The sequence below is a fragment of the Prunus avium genome, chromosome 4 (assembly GCF_965620075.1).
Source record: "Prunus avium chromosome 4, drPruAviu1.hap1.1, whole genome shotgun sequence".
Lineage (NCBI taxonomy): Eukaryota > Viridiplantae > Streptophyta > Magnoliopsida > Rosales > Rosaceae > Prunus > Prunus avium.
In genome coordinates this window covers 29,223,595-29,233,134 of record NC_142287.1, presented here as the reverse complement: position 1 = coordinate 29,233,134, position 9,540 = coordinate 29,223,595, and the positions used below count along the sequence as shown (strand labels likewise).

General features: G+C 40.3%; 1 pseudogene; it reads left to right on the top strand.

The window, feature by feature from the left end:
- Positions 1–2,171: 2,171 nt before the first annotated feature.
- On the top strand, positions 2,172–3,885 carry LOC110760312 (organic cation/carnitine transporter 3 pseudogene; annotated as a pseudogene).
- The last annotated feature ends 5,655 nt before the right edge of the window (positions 3,886–9,540 follow it).

Here is a 9,540-nt window from a genome sequence, read left to right as displayed (position 1 = left end):
TTCTTGACACCAATTCCATTTGATATTCGGTCAAAATTGATCACGTGCCATACACATGAGCATCATCAAGACTCGTAGGTGGGTGGCATTATAGTTTTTCTCTGTGATAAGCTATGACTCATGGCAGTTATCTTATCTAAACGGTTGTGGTTAGGAAATAGTTAGCCCTTAATTTGAACAATGAATTCGTTTATTTATTTTGGTACATGTTTAGGGCCAGTTTGACATTGATGTGCTATGGAAATAATCACTATCAAATTTATTGTAAGAAAAATCAACTGTGAAAGAAATCAGTTTGGTAAACTTTTTGTTAAAAGTAACGATGGTATAATAATCAATTTATAAGTATTTAATAAATTTTTGTGTAAAAGTGTTGTGAGCTATGCCTAAAAATTAAATGTTATCAAACCAATTAGAAAACTCAATGATTGGAATTCACAACCCAAAATCTTCAGTGTCCTTTCTTGCATGTTCATTAATAATTCACACCATTTGACTCAATGGCCAACGACCAATTGCCATTAAAAGAGTCTAGATTGATGTGGTTTTCCGTTATCAAATAGCATAGGGAAAGAAGGCAATTCAAACACGTATACACTCACAACCACCATAGTTCTTCCATTCACTTTGAACCTCCCTCCATATGCGTTATGTAGCATCCTTGTTCTTTTATTTTTATTTTTTATTTTTTAATTACTAGCATTTCATTGAAGCCGAGAAAAAGAGTAAACAAAATACAGCAGGAATCCACAACAAACAGGGGGATACAATCTTGAGAATACAAGGTAACAAGTAAATGTGAAACAACTTAAAACTTTAGATCACTCTGCTGGACTGCATATCCATAATTATGGAATTGAACAGATGACTGGATCCAATCTGGAGATTTGAAGGACTATCAGAATTTGTTCTTTGTTGAGAACTAGTAGCGCAACCAAGGTCAACAAGAAACAAAAGGAACTCAACTAGAAACAGCGAAGAAAAGATTTTACCATATGAGGCAGGAGCATAATGCATGGGCAAGTGCTGCAGAGTGATATTGAGTAAAATCTTGTTTGAGAATACAACCTAGAAATTTAAAGAGAAGGAGAAGAGTGAAAAAATAAGAAAAAAATCTTAGATCTGGGTTGTAGGAATCCTGAATACAAATTAGAGAAGAAAGGTGTGAAGATAAGAAAAAGAAAAGAAGAAGAAGAAGAAGAACTGGCTAGTAATCGTCAGAGAAAAGGAAGGAGCCATTGAGGAATACACTGGCAAAAGTGAAGAGGACAGTAGATGTAATTTGCAAAATCCAAGGAGGATAATTTGGGCATTTTATAAAAATTCATTAAAGAGGACCGGTTCCGCACCTACTTTCCGCATAAGTGGAAAATGAAATCACCCCCCTCATCAGCTTTCTCAAATAACTGTGGCTCACAGCAATTATTCTTAAAATCAGATTATGTTATTATTTACCAAACAGGCAGGTGAAAGAAAGTGATTTTTCCTCTAAATAAGCAACGTCAAATGGTCACTTAGTGTATACATTAGCACTTGCATAATCTATAGTTAGTTAGCTTAGAAGGCATTTCGTGCTTGTCAATTTTCATGTAGCTTAATGTCTTAATGAAATTTAAACAATAAGTCAAAAAGACTAAGATATGTGAAAGAAAGAAAATCAGGGCTAATCAATCAGTCTGCTCTGATATCATGTTAAAGATTTTAGAGAGTCGGGTTAGTAGTCCATTACTAGCAACAACGATATTGTTCCCAACTTAACCACCTACAAAGCCCAATAGGTGTGAGGTTTTATCACAAAAAGCCTCGATGATATTAGTAATTGAACAATTCATTATATGTTGTATTTTATTTAGTTAAGTTCTAATATAAGATTCATATTCTTCAATATATGGTTGTAAAATATCATTCACTAAAACCTTGAGAGAGCTTGTACAAAGAGGAGGAGGACCATTCAAGAAAGTTAGAGATGAGCAAAAAGTCTTGTGAAAAGGTTTTGTGGTGTCAGATTGTTATGTATCTAGTTTTATACCCTACGTAATATCAACCTATCTAAAATTATGTCGAACACAAAGTTAAATTATTACATATATGATGTTGACTACTTTGGCTGTGTGTAACCAAATGATCATATGGGCATTCATCGCAAAGGCCCTATAAAATCCTTCACCCATATGTTTCACTAACTCATAGATATATCTTAAACATTTTTCTATGAGCCAATAAATGGGCGATTCAACCCCTCTTCTCTCTGGAATCAACTCCGCCGAGTCAGAACCCCCATTGTTGCACAAACACGTTCCCTCCCTAGACTCCACGATCGAACGGTGCATCGGAGATTTCGGGTGGGCCCAATTCCTCCAAGCCATCCTTGTATCGTTTTCATGGTTCTTTGATGCCCAACAAACCTTCATCACCGTCTTCACAGACGCTCAGCCAACATGGCACTGCATCCAACTCGATGATCCTAACAACTCATGCCACTCAGCCACAAACGTTTGCCAACTTCCTCAAAATTCATGGGCTTGGGACCGGCCAAGATACACTTCCATCATCTCCGAATGGGCCCTACAGTGTTCACCGTCACTCGTTCAGGGTATGCCCGCCTCAGCCTTCTTCATGGGTTGCTTAATAGGCGGGCTTGCCTTGGCCACACTTGCTGACACGTCACTGGGCCGCAAAAACATGCTCTTCCTCACTTGTCTCGTCATGTCTTTGTCCACCTTTCTCACTGCCTTCTCCTCCAACATATGGATCTACTCCATCCTCCGATTCATCACTGGAATTGGCCGTGCTACCATCGGCACCTCTGCTCTTGTGCTATCAACGGAGCTTGTTGGGAGGCGGTGGCGTGGCCAGGTAGGTGTCATTGGATACTTCTGCTTCACTCTAGGGTTTCTATCCCTACCAGCTATTGCATACACTCAAAGAGCTCATTCATGGAGAACACTCTATTTTTGTACTTCCATCCCTACATTCTTGTATTGCATAATGGTTCATTTCTTGGTTCGTGAGTCACCAAGATGGCTCTTCGTTCGAGGCCGCAAAGAAGAAGCAATTGCAACACTAAAACACATTGCACCCATCAATGGTACTAGTACTAAAACACCACTCACCTCTAGCTTCTGTTCGAACTTGTCCTTTGAGCAAGAAACAAAGAACGTTGATCTCTACTCGGCGATCAAAGTTCTGGTGAAGAGAAGATGGGCTTTTCGGAGATTGTCCGCGCTTATGGCAATGGGGTTTGGTATTGGAATGGTATATTATGGAATGCCATTAGCCTTGGGAAGCTTGGACTTCAATCTCTACTTAAGTGTCACATTCAATGGCTTGTCAGAGCTACCAGCTTCGTTAATCACATTAGTCTTCATTTCCGAAATGAACAGGAAGACCTCACTTTTGGTTTCCACTAGTCTTAGTGGGGTGTTTAGCATCATGTCCGTGTTGAAAGGAATTCATCCAATATGGACAACAATACAAATTGTGTTCGAGCTTGTGTCTTTTTTCAGCGCCTGCTCGGCTCTCAATGTCTTGCTAATATATACGACTGAGCTTTTCCCCACCTGCGTGAGAAACTCAGCTTTGTCGATGGTGAGGCAGGCGGTGGTGTTGGGAGGAGTGTTTAGTCCAATGCTGGCGGCCGCGGGAAGAGTCAATGGCGGGTTTTTGTCGTATGGAGTGTTTGGGGTTGTGGTTGGAGTTTTTGGGTTGTTTGTGGTTTGTTTGCAAGAGACGAGAGGTAGAGGGATTTGTGATACAATGGATGAAGAAGAGTACAAACAAAGAGACAGAGCTACTTGTAATGCGGTCGCTGGTGATGTGTAGATTGATTTAAACTACTTTGTCTTGTAAGGCTTTCCTCAAATAATCTGGAGTTAATATTTAGTCGCTGGTGATGTGTAGTTTGATTTAAACTCCTTCCGTCTTTTTTTTTTGGTTTTTTGATGCGGAAAAGAAAATTACAAAGCAAAACCTCTTGGGCACGCAGGCCCAAAGAGATAAAAAATTATGGATGTATAAGATATGATGAAGACATTTTATTTAGGGAGTGACAAAGTTAGAAAATATACATTAGTGTCAACATCAAATGATGTGGCCATTTGGCTTGACTCATTCCTCCTCAATTTGAAGGAGCCAAATTTTTTCCTTTATGGCCGTTTTTGTTATCACAAGTTTTGTTTATTAGCAAGTTGGATTAGTGAAAAACATAATATTCGGGGATTCATATCCAGAAACATTTCCCTTTCCATTTATAAAGTATTTTAATATTAACTATTTTTTGTGGTTGAATATCATCAAGTAATTTACACCGTGAAAAAAAGGAAGATGATAGTAGCACGCCAACAATGACTTGTACTGAGAAAGCAACAAATTGAGGAATATCTTCCTTAAGGATCTGTCTACTGTCTTGAGAGAACCGAGTGACCTTACACCCGTTTCGTGTGAGTTATTTTGCTGGCCATACACTAGTGCTTTGCTTTCTAACCATAAATCAATTATTGTACGCTGATAATTACAACCCAATACATAGAGGCCACAGAAACCAAGAATGCTGTGAAAAATAAATCAATTTGAGAAAATTTGAGAAACAACTACACTTTACAACACTAAATATTAATATATTTATCTAATCGTGAAAATTTATTTCTTGTGATTGGTGAAAATAATCCAATTTTGTCAGGATATTATTGGTTGCACATATGGATCCGCATTACTTTGTACATATCCAGACTTCCTCATAGATGCAACAAACCTCCCAAACCAAGCTCTTGGAGACTGCTTTAATCTATACAATGATTTCAGTAGCTTGGACACCATACCCTCTTTAGCGGTCACAAGGATACCCGGTGGAGGATCCATGTATATTTCTTCTTTGAGGTCACCATGGAGGAACGCATTCTTGACATCAAATTGTAATAGTGGCCAGTCATGATTAGCAACTAAGGATAAGAGTACGCGTACAGTGTTGAGTTTAGCTACTGGAGCAAAAGTCTCCGTGTAATCCACTCCATATGTCTGAGTATACCCTTTTGCTACCAATCTTGCCTTGTAATGATCAATGGAACCATCAGCCTTATGCTTCAAAGTAAATACTCATCTACACCCAACTGCCTTTTTCCCTTTTGGTAAAGGAACTAACTCCCAAGTAGCATTCTTGTTCAAGGCTTCCATCTCAACATGCATTGCATCTACCCAGTTTTGATAAGATAGAGCATCCTGCAACTTAGTTGGCATACATACACTAGATAATTGACACAAATATGATGCATATGACTTAGATAAACGATGAGTTGACATATAATGGTTAATGGGATATTTAGACTTGGCATGTATATCAGGAGAATATTGCACTTTAGGTTTCCCACGGGTAGTACGTGGGGGCAAAGAATAGGTAGGCACATCACTAGAAAGTACCTCATTATCACGACTTGATTGAGGCAATGACAGGGTAGAGGGGGGTCTTGTATCAATTTCATCTGTACGAGAGTCGCTAGTATCACTGTTATGTCCTTCTGAGAGAGGCTCAAAAAATTCAAAAATATCATCCGACGATCGGTCGTGACATTCCTGGCGACCGGTCGCGTCACTTGTATCGGTACTGTTGTCGCTCGTCGAGGGAAGCGACCGGTCGTTTTCCATGTGCGACCGGTCGTTTTCAAGCAGATTCATTCGAGACCGGTCGCCCACTTCCACGAGACCGGTCGTATCCAGACAGATTCGTTCGCGACCGGTCGCGTCATCCTCGCGACCGGTAGTATCCATACAGATTCGTTCGCGACCGGTCGCTTCGTCCAAACGATCGGTCGTCTCCTGTGCGCCAGAAATTCCTTCTTCAGGTCAAAGATCTTCCATATTTTCCACTCCGAAACTCTTCAATTCTCTCCCCCTCTCCCCCTGAATTGAAGAGGAGGGAGAAACATAATAGGATACTTCTTCATGAAAGGTGACATCCAAGGTGACATGTACCTTCTGAGTAGGCGGGTGATAACACTTATAACCTTTCTGAGTAGTAGAATAACCAATGAAGACGCAACGGAGAGCACAAGGATCAAGTTTACTCCGTTGATGGGAGTAGACATGAACATACACAACACACCCAAACACCTTCGGAGGTAACTTAGAGACCGAAACCGGAGAAGTATGAGCACACAACACATCAAGTGGGGTCTTGAAATCAAGAACCCGACTAGGAGTACGGTTAATCAAGTAGGCGGCGGCCAAGACACCATGTCCCCAAAGATGATGAGGATCAGACATATCCAACATCAGAGAGCGAGCAACTTTAAGTAACTGACGATTCTTTCTTTCAGACACACCATTCTGTTGAGGTGTGAATGGAGTAGTAGTTTGGTGAATGATACCTTGATCACGAAAGAACTGGGTCAAGGTATGATTCACATATTCACCGCTATTATCAGTCCGAAATACTTTAACACGAGCATGAAACTGAGTAGACACCATGGCACAAAAGTCAGGAAGAATAGAGGCAACATCATGTTTATTCTTCATCAAATACACTCATGTTAAGCGAGTGCAGTCATCAATAAACGTAACAAACCAACGGAAACCATGAGAAGTCACACGAGCAGGACCCCAGACATCAGAATGTACTAACTCAAAAGGCAAAGCAGCTTTATTATTACTTAAGGGAAAAACAGTACGGTGGCTCTTGGCCATTACACAAGTCTCACATTTGAAACAAGACTCATCACACGAACTAAATAACGAAGGAAACAAATGTCTAAGATAACCAAACGACGGATGTCCTAAGCGACGATGCCATAACCAAAGTTGTTGCTTGTCTTTGACACTGCCACTCGGAGCTTTATTAGCGACACAACCACGAACTGCTGCTGCCGGCAATTGTAAGTAATACAACCCCCCTATCCGTTTACCATGCCCAATCTTCTCGTGAGTCCTGAGATCCTGGAAAAAACAATGGGTAGAATGGAAGGTAGCAGACGCGGTAAGTGTATCAAGTAAACGCCCAACAGATAACAAATTGCAATGAATATTGGGGACCAAGAGTGCATGAGGCAGAGGTAAAGAAGGAGTGAGATGGATGGTGTCTTCACTGGTAACTGGGGAAGGTAAACCATTAGCACTAGTAATATAGGGGTTACGAGGGTTATGCAACAACTCATCAAATATTTTATCATTATAAGTCATATGATCAGAAGCACCAGTGTCAATTATCCAAGTAGTAGAACCCATACCTGGCATAGTATCGGAAGCACACAGATTTGCAGATGGAGCCGGAGGACGGGCCTCATCAGGAGTCACAGTGTAAGTGGCCTTGGGGCCATACATACGAGCTTTGTAGTCAGCAAACCAATCAGGGTAACCATGCTCCTTAAAACACTTCTCAGAGTAATGATTCCCATTACAATGGTGACATTTAGGCGGTCCTTCAAGAGAGCTAGGAGTAGAGCCAGAATGACGAGACCCAGTAGAAGAACCAAATTTTCTGGACGGAGAGCGACCGGTCGCGTCGTGCTGGGCGACCGGTCGTTGACGGGCTGGGTCAACTTTGAGAGCCAGCGATCCTCCTCCAAGCATAGCGGACTGACGGGTGTCTTCCTCCATAACCATATCATAGGCTTCGAGAGGAGGCGGGACAGGACTAAGAGCAAGAATACGGCTACGGACACCATCGTAAGGTGGATCAAGTCCGCCAAGAAAATCATAAATTCGATCGGCTTCAATCTCTTTCAGACGACGAGCCTCATCAGTAGAACAGCTAAACTCATGCGGACACAGACAATCAATCTCTTGCCAGATAGCATGGAGTTTTTCATAGAACAGTTTTACAGATTCACCATTCTGACCTGTAAGTATGGACTGCCGTCGGAGTTGAAACAAACGAGAACTATTCTGAGTCACAGTATAGGTCTTCCGAGCAGCCTCCCAGATATCAAAAGTAGTATCACCATGTTCAAACAAGGCACGAACTGGTTTAGTCATGGAATTGAGAAGCCATGACTGCACCAGACAATTATCTTCTTCCCATTCGGCATAGGCATCGGACTCTAGAGACGGAGCAGGCTTCTTCCCATTGATCCAACTTGCCATACGACGACTAGTAATCGTAATACGCGCACCACGAGACCAAGAGGCATAATTGGAGCCATCCAATTTGTCAGAAGTAATCGGGGTAGAGTAATCACGCGACGGACATGCCTCCTTCGGTGTAGACACACTAGTACCAACCACAACCTTGGAATCATCACCCATGATAGCAGCGGAAACAAACACAACATAAAGCACAAACACAGCACAGACACAGGCACAAGAACCCTAAAAGAAATTAGGGCACACAGTAGAACACGGGTGGGCACAACACACACAGGTCACCAGAAAGTCGGCTTTGATGTCAAGTCAAACAATATGGTAGAATATTTTCAGATCTTATTTCATTCTCCGAAAGGAGGTATTTATAATACAAGGTTACAAACCCTAGTAGGGTTGAATTAGGAAATAAGAGGAATCCTAATTACATAATATCTATACAAAAGGAAAAATAAATGAAACCCAAATAGAATAGGATATATCTCGCCAACACAACCCAATACATAGAGGCCACAGAAACCAAGAATGCTGTGAAAAATAAATCAATTTGAGAAAATTTGAGAAACAACTGCACTTTACAACACTAAATATTAATATATTTATCTAATCGTGAAAATTTATTTCTTGTGATTGGTGAAAATAATCCAATTTTATCATAAGGAGTTTAGAAACTAACAAAGGTTTGTTTCAGATAAAATTGTGGTGTTAGAAATCAAATTTTATATCATTCACTCCCAACACTCAAAGTAGGGTAAATATTTTGAGTGATTTATACTTCTCTCTAGGAGGTATATATATAGGATTTGAGTGAACTAGGAAAGTACATACAATCATGTCTAATAAGGGAATTACAATCAATTACATAATTATCTCTTAATAAGGGAATTATAATCAATTACATAATTATCTCTTAATAAGGGAATGATTCATACCAACACTCCCTCTCAAGGTGTCGCATAGATATCTTCAATTAGGGCTGGCAATGGGTCGTGTCGTGTCGGGATAATAAACGTTTCAAGAATGCTCAACCCAAACCCGACCCATTTAATAAACGTGTCGAGTCTGGTTCGGGTCGTCTTAAACAGGTTATTAAATAGGTTACCTGGTTAATAACTTGTTTAATAAAAAGTGGTAGCAACTAATAAAGCAACATCAATATGTACAAAGAACCATAAACTTCGACAACCGGTGATTAAATTTCATAAATAAATAACATAAATGTTACAAAACTCACAACTGAAAAAATTTAAATAAAAAAACAGAGAGAGGAGAGAAAATAAGGAAAAGAAAGAAAAAACAGAGAGAGAGAGAGAGAGAGAGAGAGAGAGAGAGAGAGAGAGAGAGAGGAGAGAGAAGGAAAAGAAAAAAAGAGAGAGAGAGGAGAGAAGAGAGAAGGAAAAGAGAGAAAAGAGAGAGAGAGAGAGAGAGAGAGAGAGAGAGAGAGAGAGAAAAAAAAGAAAAAGGGAGTTTCAC